The sequence below is a fragment of the Canis lupus genome, chromosome 4 (genome assembly GCF_003254725.2).
Source record: "Canis lupus dingo isolate Sandy chromosome 4, ASM325472v2, whole genome shotgun sequence".
Lineage (NCBI taxonomy): Eukaryota > Metazoa > Chordata > Mammalia > Carnivora > Canidae > Canis > Canis lupus.
Window position 1 is genome coordinate 10,954,798 of NC_064246.1, and position 17,603 is coordinate 10,972,400.

General features: G+C 36.5%; 1 pseudogene; it reads left to right on the forward strand.

Annotated features, from left to right (window-relative positions):
* The window catches only part of LOC112652012 (ubiquitin-conjugating enzyme E2 N-like), a 49,076-nt pseudogene extending 36,167 nt beyond the window's left edge, over positions 1-12,909 (forward strand).
* Positions 12,910-17,603: the final 4,694 nt, after the last annotated feature.

The following is a 17,603-nucleotide window of genomic DNA, read 5'->3' on the forward strand; positions in this document are numbered from 1 at the left end:
GTTTTCTTTACATAAATTTGCTTTCTCTGATAAAAACATTATTGGTGTATTTTAAAACCTTTATTGTGTTTATTTTTACTATTTAGTTAAATTTTTGTTTTTTATCCTGTGAATCGAATTTGCCTCCTCATTTTGGGTGACTAGCTTTGATCTGGTAGATTTTTCTAGAGAAATCTCTCTTTCATTAGTATTTAGGGCCTGGATATGTGGTATATTAAAAAATAGAGTCTCCTTGGGGTGCATAGGTGGCTCAGTTAAGTGCCTGCCTTCAGCTCAGGTTAGGATCCTGGGATGGAGTTCTGCCTCAAGCCCCCTGCTCTGCGGTGGGCCTGCTTCTCCATCTCCCTCTGCCTGCCACTCCCCCTGCTTGTGCTCTGTCAGATAAATTAAAAAAAAAAAAAATAGAGTCTTCTTGGTTTCCCCAAATCATCCAAAGCACAATCAACTCCATGTGTATTTCTTCTTTCACTTTTATAATCAGATGCAGAAAATCTTTAACATTCTATTGAGTCTTCCAGTTTAAATCACAACACATGATAAATTACATGGGGGTGTTTAATTTGCCTTGCAATGGAAACCTTTATCTTTTCCCTGAGGCCTGACTGTAGTTTAATAAAATAAAAAAGAAAGGCCCTTTGAATAGATTTTGTGCAACATGGTGTCTTAACCAGGTCTGAATAATTTATCAGGCAAGGATCTTGTTTCTGTTTATGAAATAGTATTTTGGAGAACATTAGGGTTAGACCTGTGCAGTAGTCAAAAAGTTCTTCTTGAGTTCCAGCTAGGAATATGCAAAAAAATTTGTTGCTGTAACTGTTCAAACATATGGCTAGGTTCAGGGAAATCTGTTAACTTCTTGTGTTACATCCAAAAGTTTCTAATTATCAACAAAAGATGGCATACCAGCCCGATTACTCTTGATGTATTCCAGTCAAGGATTCCAAGTAATCATAGTTGTGTGGGTGTATGTGGTCTGAAATAACAGGAATCAGTGAAAATTTCGAGCATAAATACACAATGGAGATCATTTACATATCACAACCAGACAAACGCGTCCCACTGAGCTGAATGTGCTTTCAACAGGAAGCAGGAATTTTGGGCCACCTCCCAACCCCTGATTCATAGCCTTTGTAAACTATTTGAGATACATTTTGTTTCCAGTTTTGCAACAAACTTCTCCAACAGCTTTTTTCCTTCATAGGTCAACAAACTTGAGAAAAGTATTGCCTCTTACATAAGATAATAAGAAATGTGAAAAGTTATTGTTAGGACCTGGTTACCCCCAAAACTTGGACAAAAATATTATAGACTGTGACATGGAAGCAGGTTTATCTTGATGAACTTTAGTATGTCCCTTCAATTCCTAGATAGCTTTTATACTCCTTGGAATGCATTGGTTGGGGATCTTTTTAAAGGTTGCTTATATTTAGCGACTCTATGAGCCAAAAAATAGCGAAGTAAGAAAGGGAAAAAGGACTTGGCATAGCTTCAGGAAAATACATGCTGCCTGCTTTGAAGGCAAATCATTCCCAGGGATGAGGCCACAGGGAGATCCCTGAAGACAAACTCTTGACTGCGTAGGTCCTGTGGCCACGCTCAACATTGCCTTAATCTATTCAGATATCAGCAAAAGCTACCAATCCTGTTTGGGAAAGTAGCAATAATTCAAGCTTAATCTTCCCAAAATGCAGCTCAGACCATGTCACTAGATTTCTATTGGTTCTTTGTCATTTATAAAACCAAGCAAACAGTCTAATTCTCAATGCTCTCCTATAATAATTTTTCAAACTTTCATTAACCACAGATTTTAATAAAAACCAAGTTACTGGCTAGTCCACGAAATAGCCCCAGTCTTCTCTGTTTTGTTGTCTTTGTTCATGTGGTATTACAAGTACTATTGATAGCAGTGCTGTTATTAATTCTTATTAATTCTAGTATTTGTTGAGTACTTACCGTGTGCCAGGTCTCATAACAATCTATAAGGTAAGTACATAGAGTTACTAATTACTTGCTTAAGACTGCAGAAACTGCAAAAAAAACAAAACAACACAAAAAAAAATCACAAAGGACCACAGAAACTGCAAATACAGAATAAGGGCTTTGATTCTCTCATATCACATGTCTTACACGAAAGTCCTCATTATATTGCATCGGAACTTCTGTAAATAATCATACCTCTGAGTGAGTTTATTTTCTCTGCCAATTTTTAAATAATCACTTAGCAATTTTTCTGGTCTTCTAGCCCACTATGGTGAACTGGTGGAGAGTAGGGATCACACCTTTGTGTTTTCTGTATCCCATACAACATCATGTAGTAGGTGTATAATAGTCATTTGTTCTAGGCAAAGCCACTGATTATCCAGATAGCAGAACAGAATTCCACAAAAGAAACTGGATTAGAACAAAAGGAGGATTTGGTGAGGTTGATTTCTGGCATCCCAGCCTTCTCTTTCCTCTTCCTCCTGAGAAAGGGTTCCATTCTCCATGGCACCACCAGAACCAGGAGGAAGAAGGATGTAAGGGTTCTATCAGAACCAGGCAATTTTGTTCTGGAGCTGGTTTGTACTAGCTCTTGAGGGTCAGTAATGAGTATGTTTTCTAGAACATGAAAACTTGAAATTGGCCATGTGGGAGTATTTATACCATGGAAATTAGCAAACCCTACAAATCAGTGTTTCTTGCCCCCCACTTCAGCCCCCAATAACTTGTTTGTAATACAATAGGACCTGCCTAAAGATGAGACCCATGATCACAATTGCCTCTTGCCTTTTCCCTGCTCCCTTAGACCCTCTCAATGTTTGGATCTAGCATACTTTGTTAAGTGTCTTCTATGAAAAAATATTCTGCCTGGTAATATGAAGAATACCATGATTACAGCTATCTGGTTCCTCACTGAGAAAATAAGAGATACATGAATAATAAGAATAATTCCTAAGTATATCATTTGTTTTTTTCCTCTTCATTTATTTTTAAGTTAAAAGTATGTATATTTCATATATATGAAAGTATAGGGAAAAATGTGTCATGTGAATAGGGACTTTACTTTTCACTACTGCTGCCTGAATGCAGTGTGAGGCATGTGATAGATGTTAAACAGTAAATGAATGAGATGATATACATAAAAAACTCTTGATAATATAATAAAACACTAACAATGCTTATCTCTAGGTCATTTTAATTTTCTTTTTTTTCTTTTTTTTGGGGGGGATGGGATTCCTATATGTATTTTGTATGTATTTTTGCAAATTTTGCAATTTTTAAAAATCATGTGCATGTATTTCATTGAAAGCCAAACAAAAATAAAAGAAAAAAGAACTAGAATTATGTAAAATGACAAACATTAAGAGCAAGAAATCACAAAAACATCCTACTGAAGTCTACTTAATTACAGGAGAGTTTTTTGGGAAGACTTCTTAAAGGAAGTGAGACTTGAGGGGTGCCAGGGTGGCTCAGTCTATTACACATCTGCCTTCAACTCAGGTCATGATCTCTGTGTCCTGAGATTGAGCCCTGCATTAGGCTTCCTGCTCAGGCAGGAGTCTGCTTCTCTCTCTCTCCCTCTCTCTGCCCCTCCCCACTGCTCATTCTTTCTCTCAAGTAAGTAAATAAAATCTTTTTTTTTTTAAAAAAAAGGAAATGTGGCTTGACATAGGTTTAAAATCTCCTTCCGGGATCCCTGGGTGGCGCAGCGGTTTGGCGCCTGCCTTTGGCCCAGGGCGCGATCCTGGAGACCCGGGATTGAATCCCATATCGAGCTCCCGGTGCATGGAGCCTGCTTCTCCCTCTGCCTATGTCTCTGCCTCTCTCTCTCTCTGTGTGACTATCATAAATTAATTAATTAAAACCTTTAAAAAAAAAAAAAACAGGGAAGGGCTCATTCACACTAAGGGCTGAATGACTGGCAGCTGTTGATGCTATCCTTCCCAGGCATCCAAACTGTTGGATTATGCAGTAAAATCTTTTATAGCTTTACCAACTTTTCATTTGCTTCTTTACCAATTACTAAGAAATATACATTAAAATCTCTCACTATAGTTGTGGGTTTGTTGGTTTCTCCTTCAAATAAAGTGCTTCAGTCTGTGTAATTTTCTTTTTTTTTTGGATCTATTTTCCAGATCACTAATTTTCCCTTCATCTGTGTCTAGACCAGTGTTTAAACTTCCTTTTTAGGTTCATTTTTGATTATTAATTTTTATCTTTAGATATTTTATTTGTTCTTTTCCCCATCTTGGCTTAACAATGTTGATAACTTTAAATACTTCTGTAAAGCTCTTTGCATTTATTTTGTATTTGGTATCTGGTAATTCCATCATCTGCTGTCAGTTGTAGGACTGACTCTGCAGATCATTCACATCATGATGTTGATGATTTATTTCCAAATATGCTTAGGGAGCTTAAAATTTTCTCTGGGACATCTTTGAGGTCTGCCTTTAAGTCAGTTTAATTCAAGAGAGAATTGGCTTTTGCTTTTTTAAAAAAGATTTTATTTATTTATTAATGAGAGACACACAGAGAAAGGCAGAGACATAGACAGAGGGAGAAGCAGGCTCCCCGCAGGAAGCCTGATGTGGGACTCAATCATGGTCCGGGATCATGCCCTGAGCCAAAGGCAGATGGCTCAACCTCTGAGCCACCCAGACACCCCAGCTTTTGCTTCGTCTAATGTTTTATGGCACCATTAACCTGAGGGTGCTTGGATAGTATGAATTCTAACTCCAAACCTGTGTGAGGCTTGCTATGAGTTAGGAATTATTAGGGGAGTTTTTTTTTCTCTCTTATTCTGCTCCATATGGAACTTCACCAAGGGTGAAACAGCATAGTGTTCCCACCACCTATTCCTTTATTGTTTTCCCCTATTTCATCTGCTGCCCTCATTATCTGTGAGGGGCTCCTGAATTTGTATAGTAGAAACCTTCCACATTGCATCAATCTCAAGATTGTCTTTTGCCACTTGAACATAGACCATTAAACCCAAATTGTTAGCTACTAAAGACGATGAGCCTCTAGTGCTTCCATTCTTCTTTGGATTTGTACTTTTTTATTATTTTCTCTTTTTTCCCGCTGGTTCAGCCATGTATTTTAAAAGATGCATTTTATATCCTAGAAAAAAATTTAGATATTCTATACTGGGATGGCTTCTCTGGAATCTAGACTGCCTTAATGCCAAAAATAGTTTCCTCTGTCCAGGCAGGAGCTTGCTATATCAAGTAAGAGGAGTTACTCTCCATTGCCTTGCTTCTCCTCCACAAAGTTTTTCCATCTTCATCCTCTCTTCATAATCTCATCTATTTCAACCAAAAGATAAAAAAATCCCATTTCTTTGAATGTTTGTTATGTGCTAGTACTGCTTTATGTTCCTTACATGTTTTGTTTAGTATAGTCTTTAGGGTACCTGTGATATAGGTAAAATTTTAATCTTTATGTTGCAAAGGAGGAGACTGAGGTTCAAATAGGTTAAACTTATGTGTCCATAGAACTCTGTGTGCTTGCCCTACAGACTATATGATCTGTCATGACAGATTGATGGAAAAACTAATGTGAAATTCCCAAGCAAGTGTTTTGAACTTAAATAAGTTTAGTAAATACAGTTAATGAAAATTAAAGAGGTTTATTAGCAAAGAAATCTCAGCCTTTAATATATTAAGTGTGTACTGTGAGTCTTTAATGGAATAAAATATGTAGTTTTTGCTAAACTCTTTTGACCACACAACTCTTATCCAAGGGAGAATCTCCAGCATCTGTAATGCCATAGAATACATCTTGGGAAATGTTGCTCTAAAATAGTCAAATGTATCCCTCTCCTTGAAGCATCAAAAGTTTTGGAAACTCTAGAGAAAGATGAAAAAGAGTCTTTAAATTTTATGGTAATGATAATAACAAACATCAAAAACAGGTACCCAGCTTGATGCTTCTCATCATGCAGATTTGTTTTCAAATGATTACTCCAATATTCACAACTAGCCTCAAAGGGCTTACCATCAAGGGCATTCAAAAGACTGTCACAGTCTATAATTGACTTACTTTCTGAGGGGGATTCTCTAATTTCCTAGTATATGAACAGCATTGTTGGCACAAGTGAAGCCTCAGGAAGACATTAAAAAGGGTAACACTCAGGGGCATCTGGGTGGCTCAGTAAGTTAAACATCTTTGCTTGGATTGTGATCTCAGGGTCCTGGAATCAAGCTCTGCGGAGAGCTAGCTTCTCCTCTCTCTGTATTCTCTCCCTCTCACTCTGTGCTTGCTCTCAGTCTCTCTCAAGTAAATAAATAAAATCTTTAAAAAAGATAACCCTTACTGGGAAATAAACATTGAGTGATGCTAAAGTCCTAAGTGGTGTCACCAAAAGGTATACACAAAAATGTTGACAGTGAATATCATTGGGTGGTTGGATTATGAATAATTGTTATTTTTTCCTTTAACTTATCTGTGTTTAAAAGAATTCAATGATATATGTATTATTTTTAGAATTTAGAAAAGCAGTTTTGAAAAAGGAATTTTGTAATGACTTAAAAGGACAAATAAGTTTTAAAAATTGAGGAATTTGATTCTCAGAGAGGAAAGTAACTTTTTCAAAGCATATAGTATGTCAGAAGTCAAATTGGGTTTCTTAATTCCCTGACTAGGACCCTCCTCAGAATACTGCACATTACCCTATAGTCACTGAGAGTGAGCTACTGGCAGGACCGTCCCTCCTCAGGAAAGGAGTCCTCCAAAAAGGATAAACATGCATCTTCTGGGCAGGTGGGTCCCTCTCCCTCTCTGGACAAATGGGAAGGCTGTACTGACAATTCTATGGATTCTCTTGCCTGTACTTCAAGATTTGCTAATGTTTTTCTCACTAGGGCAGTACCATGAAAAGAGGAGGAAGGGCTTCCTGTAAGAGTGTGGGAGAATTAGTCTCTCTCAAGTAACCATCCTGTGATTCATGAAGCATTGTTGTTGCTGTTTTATTCCAGCCAGTTTATTGCTGTTGAGCACCCCCAGAAGACATGGAGAAAGAATATCACTTTGCTTCCTCTCTAGGGATGAATGACTAGAACCACCTAATGTGAAAGTTTGGGGAATCTTTCACTGCTGAGGTTGGGAGATTGGGAGGTCTGTGGTGATTCTGGAACTCATTTTACAAAATAGACAATGAAGTAATTGATGCACTGTTTTCAATTAAAATTGCATTTTTGTGGTTTTTTTCTTGTGAAAATAAAAGCTTGGAAGGATGATGGTATAACACTGGAGAAAGGGTGTTGGAACCTCACCCACCTGTATTTGCCTTCCTTTACAACTTGAGCAGTAAAAGTTGGGAAGTGGGGGATGAAACAAGGACTGGGAACAGATATCCTTCTCACAGTGACATGGAATCGTAAGAAGCACGTAGAAAGCCTTGGTACCAACATCTTAATTTTTTTTTTATATGGGGAAACCAAATTCTACAGATGAAGAAATGTTAAGTATTTAACTGTTTATTGAGTCCTTTAAAGCTCTTCAGAGTGTCTATGGGTTCCTTGTACTAGTTCCACGTACTTTCTTATTCTTCCATTAAAAACTGCTTTATCTCAAGCACTGACAATAAAATACAATCAAAGCTTGAAAAAAATAAGTAAAGCATCTAGTATGTACTAGATACTGTGCTAGGCATTGAAGGTAGAGCAGAAAACAGTATAGCTGAATCCCTGCCTTCTGCAATCTAGAGACCCAAAGAGGTGAAATGACAAAACAAACCCTGAACCAGAATCCACATCTCTTAGGTCCCAATTGGTAATCTTTCTTACATTTCCATCTAATATATTTTAGGTACTTAAGATTTTCTTTATGATTTTAGGCAACTCACTAAACATATAAGCTTCATTTTTACTAACGTACAAAAGTAAACTTGTATGTTTATTCATTCAATTATTTATTTACCAAATATTTACTGAGAATTCTCTATATCCCAGGCATAAAGCTCACTGGATTCACAGGATAGAGCCTTTTTACTGAGAGCGAATTTACATGTCAGCAATGCTCTCCAAATAGTAACCAAAAGGTAGCTGGAAATTCAAGGGTTGGCTGTATTTTCTTTTTGCCATTCAAGGTTGACTTTCATCCTAGGGACCTGAAATCCAACTTGGATTTCCTCTTCCCTTTTCCTTCTCTCTCTCTGTTTTTTTTTTTTTTTTTTTTAAGATTTTATTTATTCATTAATGAGAGACAGAGAGAGAAGCAGGGACACAGGCAGAGGGAGAAGCAGGCTCCACACAGGGAGCCCGATGTGGGACTCGATCCCGGGACTTCAGGATCACACCCTGAGCCGAAGGCAGGCGCTAAACCGCTGAGCCCCAGGGATCGCCTCTCTCTTTTTCCTATCCACCCACCAATCTCCTTTTCTTTCCTTCCATCCTTTTACCTTCCTCCTTTCCTTCCTTTCTTTCTCCTTCCCTCTCTTCTTTGTATCCACCATCTTTACACTTGAAGTGTAAACCTTAACGCCAGTGAATTCATTTGTAGGAAGAGATTTAAAAGTCCTAAAGCTGAACACTTTCATTGTCACAGGCAGTATATCGTTGCTTTGTAGCTTCTACAAATTGTAACTTTTATTTATTGTTCCTAAATAAGAAAGAACTTCTAGGTTTCAAGATTTTATTTAATATAGGGGACATGAATACTGGATTATATTCACTACTATATCAGGAAAACATGTTACTGGCATTAACCCCCAAATGGGCAAGGGCAAGAGGGAGAAAAAGGAAAAATACAGGGTGACATGATTGATTTTTGACAAGTCCAGATAAAAAGGAAGAAAAAATACCCATCCTTATCAAGGTAAAAAAAGTACTGGCCCTTATCAGGGCAAATAGTGTTATCTCCCAAAGTATACAAGAATTTCCAATATTAACTAACCTGTACCCTTCAAAGACGTTTTCTCATAGCTAAAGAATCACATTCATGTTGGCAGCTGAGTTGTAAGGGCAAGAATGTGGTTTCTTGGATCATTGCCTCATCAGAATGGAGAAAATATAGAAATAAGTGGTGCTCATCTGTTTGTTTTTTCCGTTTACTTGCATGTATTTTTTTCTTTCAATTTTCAGGTTAATGAAAAGTAGTAACTTGAAGTTAGCAAGAGTTTATGGACTTGTTGCTTAACACTGCATAACAGCCCTTTCAGCGTCTTTTTTTCAATAAGTAAACAAGATGAATTTGCATAGTTTTTGAAGATCACTATTATAGCAGCTCAGAGACTGACCATCCCATTGAGATATTCTTTCTGTTAATTAATCTGGGAGCTCTCTTAGCCACTCTACATTCATTCACTGTACGTGTGTGTGTTTCAGCAGGCACTGGGAGCCTTCAGCAAGTAGAGTTGATGGCAATATGGTCTAATTGGTGAAAAAAGCAAATCCTGGCTGGAGAAGCACAAAGCTGGCTTACTTTCTTTGCAGGATATTCGTGCTGCCAGGACTTGCTTCTCTTAGGGCTAGAGGCACTCTCCTCAAGACCAAGTGCATGTCATTTAATGCATTTTTGTATAGGTAGAAAAAAATGATAATTCCTTTAGTTCCCTTCTATCCCAGAGCAGGAAGATTATAAACAAGATGGTAGACTGAGAAGAAAATTATTCTACAGAAAGTCCCACTTAATACTCCATTTCACCATGTTTTTATTCTTTTACTTAATATTTATACTTCTGTTTCCTCTTCTACAACACTGTGGTATCATATTGTAAATGCAAAGTTTTTTGCAGAGTGCCACAGGTAAGTGCTTAGTATCTCTTAGTCATAATTACTATTATTGGACTACTGTTGCCACTACTCCATAATGCTACTACTGCCAGTATTTCTATAATTACTGCTCTGGGTCATCTCAGTATTGTGTTTGTACACCTTGCAAGTACAATATTATTTCAAATTTCATGGAAATATGATGTTTAAGAAGTCTGTCTTTAACAAAAAACTCAGTTCATACTGGCTTAAAAAAACTTAAGAGAGTTACATGGCTAGTAATACAGTGAGCTAAATAACCTGAAATCTTCCCACTGTAAACCAAAAGAAATGCTGGGTAAATTTTTTTCAGAAGATTTTAAACTATCAATTCAAGTTGAAAAATAGTTTTGGACTATTAATATTATCTGTATATTATTATAGATTAGTTTTGATATTTGTGGTTTTTCAGGAAATGGTCCGTTTCTTCTACACTGTCAAATTTTTGTGTGTAGAGTTGCTCAAAGTATCCCTTTATCCTTTTACTCTCTATAGGGTCTCTGAATATAGAAAATATAGAATATTTTCTCTTTCATTCCTTATAGTAATTTTTGTCTTCTTTCTTCTTTTGGTCAGTTTTGCTACAGGTTAATTTGTATTTTCTTGATCTTTTTACATAACAAGACTTTGATTGTTTTGACTTTCTCTATTGTTTTTTGGCTTGTCTATTTTCAATTTTATGGACTTCTGCTTTTATGTTTATGATTTCTTTCATTCTGCTTATGTTGAGTTTATTTTCTTCTCCGTTTTCTAGTTTAATATCCTTTCTGTAAGCATTTGAAGCCAAAATTTCCCTTGAAGCACTGCTTTAATCATCATGAAAATTTTGCTATGTTGTGCTTTATTTTTGTTCAGTTTAAAATATTTTCTAATTTTTCTGAGAGCTCTTTGATGCATGGATTCATATAGAAGGGTGCTGTTTAATTTCCAAGTGTTTGGAGATTTCCTATTATCTTTCTATTATTATTTACATTTTAATTCTATTATACTGAGAGAATATACTTTGCATGATTTTAATTGTTTTAAATTGTTAAGGTTTGCATCTTGATGAATATGCCACATGCACTTGAAAAGAATATGCATTTTGCTGTTGGTGGTGAAATGTTCTAAAAATTTCAGTGAGATCCATTTAGTTGATGGAGTTGTTCAGTTCATCTATAACTTTGCTGATTTTCCATTAGTTCTGTCCACAACTGAGAGAGAAAAGTTAAAGTCTCCAGATATAGTTGTTGATTTGCTCATTTTTGTCTTTAATTCCATCAGTTTTGCTTCATGCATTTTGAAGCTCTATTAAAGGTGCAAATATATTTAGGAGTATTATGTCTTCTTAGTGAAATGTACATTTTATCATTATGTGATGCCCCTCGTCATCTCTGGTGACTTATTTTACTCTGCAGTTTTCTTCATTTGATATTAATACAGCTACTTCAGCCTTCTTTGGATTGAGTTTGCATAGAATCTCCTTTTCTATTCTTTCACTTTTAACCTGCCCATATCATTACATTTAAAGTAAGTTTCTTAGAGACAGAATATACTTGGATCATTTAAAAAAACTTTTGTTGTTGTTGTTAGTTTTGACAATCTGACAATCTGTCTTTTTTCTGATAATCTCTGTCTTTTAGCTAGCATTTCTCAGCTAAGGATGCTTTTGACACTTCTCCTACAGTGTGACAATCAAAAATGTCTTCACATATTGACAAATCTCCCTTCTTCTTTCTCTTAATCTGTCTCTGTGTCATGTGTTTATTTGCCAGATACTTCTTGGTGGGAAAAATACTCCCAATTGAGAGCCATTGCCCTAGGGATTTCAATACGCATCCATGGTACACTGGTTATAGTCTACCTTACCAGTGCATTTCCTGGAAAATGTAAGAACCTTATAACTTGATTTCATTTTCCCTGTCCTACCTTTTGTGCTATTGTTATCATGTATTTTAATGTATATGTTCTAAATTTTAAAAGACATTGTAGTCATTGTTGCTTTAAATAGTATTCTTTTATATTTATCCACATGTGCTTTTTCAGTGCTTTTTTCCCAGTGCTTTTCTTTTCCTTCAATTTTCTATTTCTAGCCAAGGAAATTTCCCATCTGCCTAAGGAATTCCTTTTAGTATTTATTTCAATGGTGTGTTGCTGGCAAAGTAGTCTCTTTATTTTTGTTGAAAGGAAATATTTTCACTGGCAATTCTAGTTAGGCTGGTTTTTTTCTGTCACCACTTTAGAGATGTCATTACATTGTCTTCTGACTTCAGTGGAATGTCAGTTTGAGTTCTACAAGAAGGAAACACCAACACAGGATTAAAAGTGCAACAGATTTATTGGGGGGAAATGCCCATGAAAGATAAAATGAGGAGAGGAGAAATTCTGACACTCATGAAAGAAGAGAAAGAAAGAAAGAAAGGAATGGGTCAGAAGAGACTCATATTGTAGAATAGTTCTGAGAAATGCTTGGCCAGGCCAATGAAGATCTCCTGAGCCAAGGCTATTAGAGAACTCTTCTGTCTACTGAAATGACCTGATTCTAATAACTCCATTTTGCTCATTCATTGGCTGGAAGAAGCCCAGAGGAAATGTGACATGACATGAAGATTTTATTGGATCCAAAAGTGTATTAGCTGTCCATCAGATATGCTTGTTGCAGTAGGAACTCTTTTTTAAAGAAATTAAATTCAATTTAATTGAGAGTCAAGACCAGAGGCCAAACTTCGAATCTGACAGGATAGCCGGGCTGCCCCACAGGATTATCAAGGAAACCCAGTGTTTGCTAGCAGAACCAGTTCCTGCATTAAAGCAGAACCAGATGAGAGCAAGGCCTGTTATTTTCATGTGGTCTTTGCTGGTCCCCAGGACTTCCCTTTTGAGGGAGGGACTTTTAAACTTGAACTATTCCTTCCAGAAGAACACCCGATGGCAGCCCCTAAAGTATATTTCATGACCAAAAATTTGTCATCCTAATGTAGACAAGTTGGAAAGAATATGTTTAGATATTTTGAAAGATAAGTGGTCCCCAGCACTGCAGATCCACACAGTTCTGCTCTCAATCCAGGCTTTGGTAAATGCTCCCAATCCAGATTATCCATCAGCAAGTGATTTAGCAGAGCAGTGTAAGACCAACGAAGCCCAAGCCCTAGAAACAGCTAAAGTATGGACTAGGCTATATGCCATGAATAATATTTAAAATCGATCTAATCAAGTGTGCATCACTTCTGTTCTGCCAAGACTTCTTCATTTTTGTTTGCATTTAATGGACACAGTCTTAGAAACATTATAGGATAAAAGTCCAGACATCTTCAGTCTTTTGGTGATTAAATGCACATTAGCAAATCTATGTCTTATCCTGATTCACTGTTGTAAAGCATGAGCAGAGGCTAGAAGTACCATCTGGATTGTTGTGAAACATTTAAAAGCAGTGGCTGCCTTCTGCTTTATTCATTTCTCCCATTATGGTTTAAGGATAAAGCACTATGAATGAAGATAGTTGTCAGGGTTAGCTACAGGGGTGTGGATGTTTTTCTTCCTTCCTTTCTTTCTTTCTTTCTTTCTTTCTTTCTTTCTTTCTTTCTTTCTTTCCTTTTTTCTTTCTTTCTTTCTTTCTTTCTTTCTTTCTTTCTTTCTTTCTTTCTCTTTCTTTCTTTCTTTCTTTCTTTCTTTCTTTCTTTCTTTCTTCTTTCTTTTTCTTTTTTAGGGTAGAGGTAGTTTTATTTTATGGCGACCCAATTGCTTTGGTTAAAATAAGCAGTTTTTTGGAATATGCTCTCTAACCAAGTCTAACTTTATTTAGACACTGTAGATGGAGGCCTGATTGTTTGAGCCAAAATAAAGAATACAGCCCTCACTAATAACATTGTGACTTTGCTGTTGAATGTAGAATCCCTCCTTCAAGAAAAAGCTTGTAACCATTTTGTATGGTTTGTCTGGAAACTTCTGTAAGTCTTATGTTTTAGTAAAGTATTTTTTGTTATTCTAAAAAAATAAAATAAATTCAAGTCAATTTAATTAACATATGTTGTATTATTAGTTTCAGAGGTAGAATTTAGTGATTCATCAGTTGCATACAACACTCAGTGCTCATTACTTCAAGTGCTCTCCTTAATGCCCATCAACCATTTACCTCTTCCTTCCACCCATCTCCACTCCAACAACCCTCAGTTTGTTTCCTAGAATTAAGAGTCTCTTATGATTTGCCTTCCTCTCTGTTTTCATCTTATTTTATTTTTCCTTCCCTTCTCTTTTGTTCATCTGTTTTGTTTCTTAAATTCCACCAATTCATCTGTTTATCTGACTTATTTTGCTTAGCATAATTCCCTCTAGTTCCATCCATGTCACTACAATTGGCAAGATTGCATTCTTTTTGATGGCTGAGTAATATTCCATTGTGTATATATATTCCATTGTATGTATATTTATACATATACATACATATATATAATACATAAATGTATATTACAATACAGAAATGTATGTATATATATATACACACATACAATGGAATATACATTGTGTGTATATATATACATACATTGGAATATATATATATATACATATATATCACATTTCTTTATCCATTCATCCCTCAGTGGACATCACTGGGGTGAATATACCCCTTCAAATTACTATGTTTGTATCCTTTGGATAAATACCTAGTAGTACAATTGCTGGATTGTAGGGTAGCTTTATTTTTAACTTTTTGAGGAAACTCCATATTGTTTTCCATAGTACCTATACCAGTTCACAGCTCCTTATTTGATGAGACATTTGCAAATATCTTCTCCCATTCTTTTGATTGTCTTTTCATTTTGTTGACTCTCCTTTGCTGTGCAAAAGCTTTTTATCTTGATGAAGTCCCAATAGTTCATTTTTGCTTTTGTTTCTCCTGCTTTTTGCTGCATCTGAATTCAAAGAGGTGGCTGCCTGTGTTCTTTAGGATTTTGATGGATTCCTGTCTTACATTTAAGTCTTTCATCCATGTTGAGTCTATTTTTGTGTATGGCATGAGGAAATGGTCTAGTTTCATTCTTCTGCATGTGGCTGTCCAATTTTCCCAACACCGCTTGTTGAAGAGACTTTTTTCCATTAGATATTGCTTCCTGCTTTGTCAAAGATTAGTTGACCATAAAGTTGTGTATCCATTTCTGGGTTCTCTATTCTGTTCCATTGATCAGTGTGTCTGTTTTTATGCCAGTACCATACGGTCTTGATGATAACATCTTTATAATATAGCTTGAAGTCCAGAATTGTGATGCCACCAACTTTGGTTTTCTTTTTCAACATTCCTTTGGCTATTCAGGGTCTTTTCTGGTTCCACACAAATTTTAGGATTGTTTGTTCCAGCTCTGTGAAAAATGTTGATGGTATTTTGACAGAAATTGCACTGAATGTGTAGATTGCTCTAAGTAGCATAGACATTTTAAAGATATTTGTTCTTCCAATCCATGAGCACGGATTGTTTTTCCATTTCTTTATGTCATCCTCAATTTTTTAAATAAATGTTCTATACTTTTCAGAGTACAGATCCTTTACCTCTTTGCTTAGGTTTATTCCTTTGAATAGGTTTATACCTATTCCTTAGGTTATTCCTAGGTATTTTGTGGTTTGGGGTGCAATTGTAAGTGGGATCAATTCCTTGATTTTTCTTTCTTCGGTCTCAGTGTATAGAAATGCAACTGATTTCTTTTTTTTTTAATAATTTTTAAAAATTTTTATTTATTTATGATATATAGAGAGAGAGAGGCAGAGGGAGAAGCAGGCTCCATGCACCGGGAGCCCGATGTGGGATTCGATCCCGGGTCTCCAGGATCTCGCCCTGGGCCAAAGGCAGGCGCCAAACCACTGCGCCACCCAGGGATCCCTGCAACTGATTTCTGAGCATTGATTTTATATCCTGTGACTTTGCTGAATTCTTGTATCAGTTCTAGCAGTTTTTGGGTGGAATCTTTTGGGTTTTCTGGATAGAGTATCATGTCATCTGCAACAGGATCTCTTGGAAGATCTGCGGGGCACACTTCCATGGCTATCACATATAATTTCTTTTGAAAAGTATTTATCTGTTATTCTTATTAATAATATTGTAAAAAATAATCTACATATCCCATTTCATACAGTTCCAGTACAGTTATAGGATAAATTCCTAGGTCAGAGATATATGCATTTTTAATTTTGGTAGACACTGCAAAAATGTTCTTCTTAGAGATTGTACCAGTTTACACTTCCACCACCAACATATGAAAATGTGTATTTTATTTAAAAAATGAAAGTGTGTATTTTACAGCACCATTGCCAATATGGTGTGTTAATTTTGCAGGCTTGTGAGCACAGGAGTGGCATGATCAGAGTCTTGATTAATGAATAAGAATGTTAATTCAGTGACAATTTGATAGATGGGTCGGAAAAGACCAAGGATAAAGTTTACTTACCTCATAGTTTTGTTTCTGTTTCTAGTGACCTACTGAGTAAACGCTAACTGTATTCATGCTTAAAACATTCTCCAACTGTTTCTATCAGGCTTTTTTTTTTAAGACCTGGAATGTGGATGGCTTGAAGTCCTTTCATGGGCTCAGTACAGATGTTAGGAGATTTTTTTTTGAAGATTTTATTTATTTATTCATGAGAGACACACAGAGAGAAGCAGAAACATAGGCAGAGGGAGAAGCAGGCTCCCTTTGGGGAGCCTGATGCAAGACTCAATCTCAGAACCTCAGGATTATGCCCTGAGCCAAAGGCAGATGTTCAAGCACTGAGCCACCCAGTTGTCCCAATGTTAGGAGATTTTTTATGGCTGCAGTATAATGCATCTGTTTTTCACACCAATCTCAGCTTCTGAGTCAGGAAGAGCTAGATTTGTGATTCAAGAATAGAAGGAACAGAGATGGCTGTAATTTCTCCTTAGGGCTGTAGCAGAGGAGAAAATCTGGGGACAGTAAAGAACATGAGATGATATCTCTGTTAAGAAGAAATCTGTTCCTGCCTCATTCTTGGCCCAAACAGCTGAAAGCCTGATAAAACAATATTGCATGTTAGTTTCAGGAATGTAACTCAGCCATTTCAGTGTTTCCTTTCTGGGTCTCTGTGGACTTCTAACCCTCACTTTAACAGTAAGGCTATATTATCCTCATTTTCTCCTGCCATCACTCGGCTGTTTTCCTTTCTCCTGGGTCCAGTGAGTCATTTCCTCAAGTCTTCCCTGGTTTGGCTTCAACAATTTAGGATAATCATCAAGAGCTGCCCTTTTTTCCCCTTCAGGCTTGAATTCCTCTCACTGTTAGAGACCCTTTGCATCCCAGTGTCTGAGGTGGGTGGTTCCATCTAATATCCTTCCTTAAATCTTAGTGTGTGTGCTAGAGAGCCTGACAGACAGATCATGTGAAAAAGGTAACAAAATGAATGTTTCAAGGGGAGGTGAGGGGAGAGAGAGAGACTGACTCATGCATCATCCAAGTTGTTGATATGAATGCACTATTAAAATATTTAAACTATTGGAAATTTCCTTCAGAATAACATGAAAACATTCAATTCTTTGTGAGAAACTAGATGTGACTTTCTGTTCTGTCTCCCAAGTAACTGTATCCCTTAATTGTTAAGCACTGAGTCTTGAAGTGAGACAGGACCTGGGTTCAAATACTGACACTACCACCTTCTCCCTGTATAACCATTGGCAAATTATTTGACTTGCATGTGTTTTTGTTTCCTTATCTGAAAAAAAAAAAAGGAGAGCATGATAGTATTCATCACACAGGACTGGTGGAACAATTTAATGAGGAAAATCACAGGAAGTGCTCCATAATTGGCAGCCATTGTTAACTGTCATTCCTAATTTAATTTATGCCTGCCATTCATATGATTTCCTGGGATGTTCACATGGTATTTAATAAACAA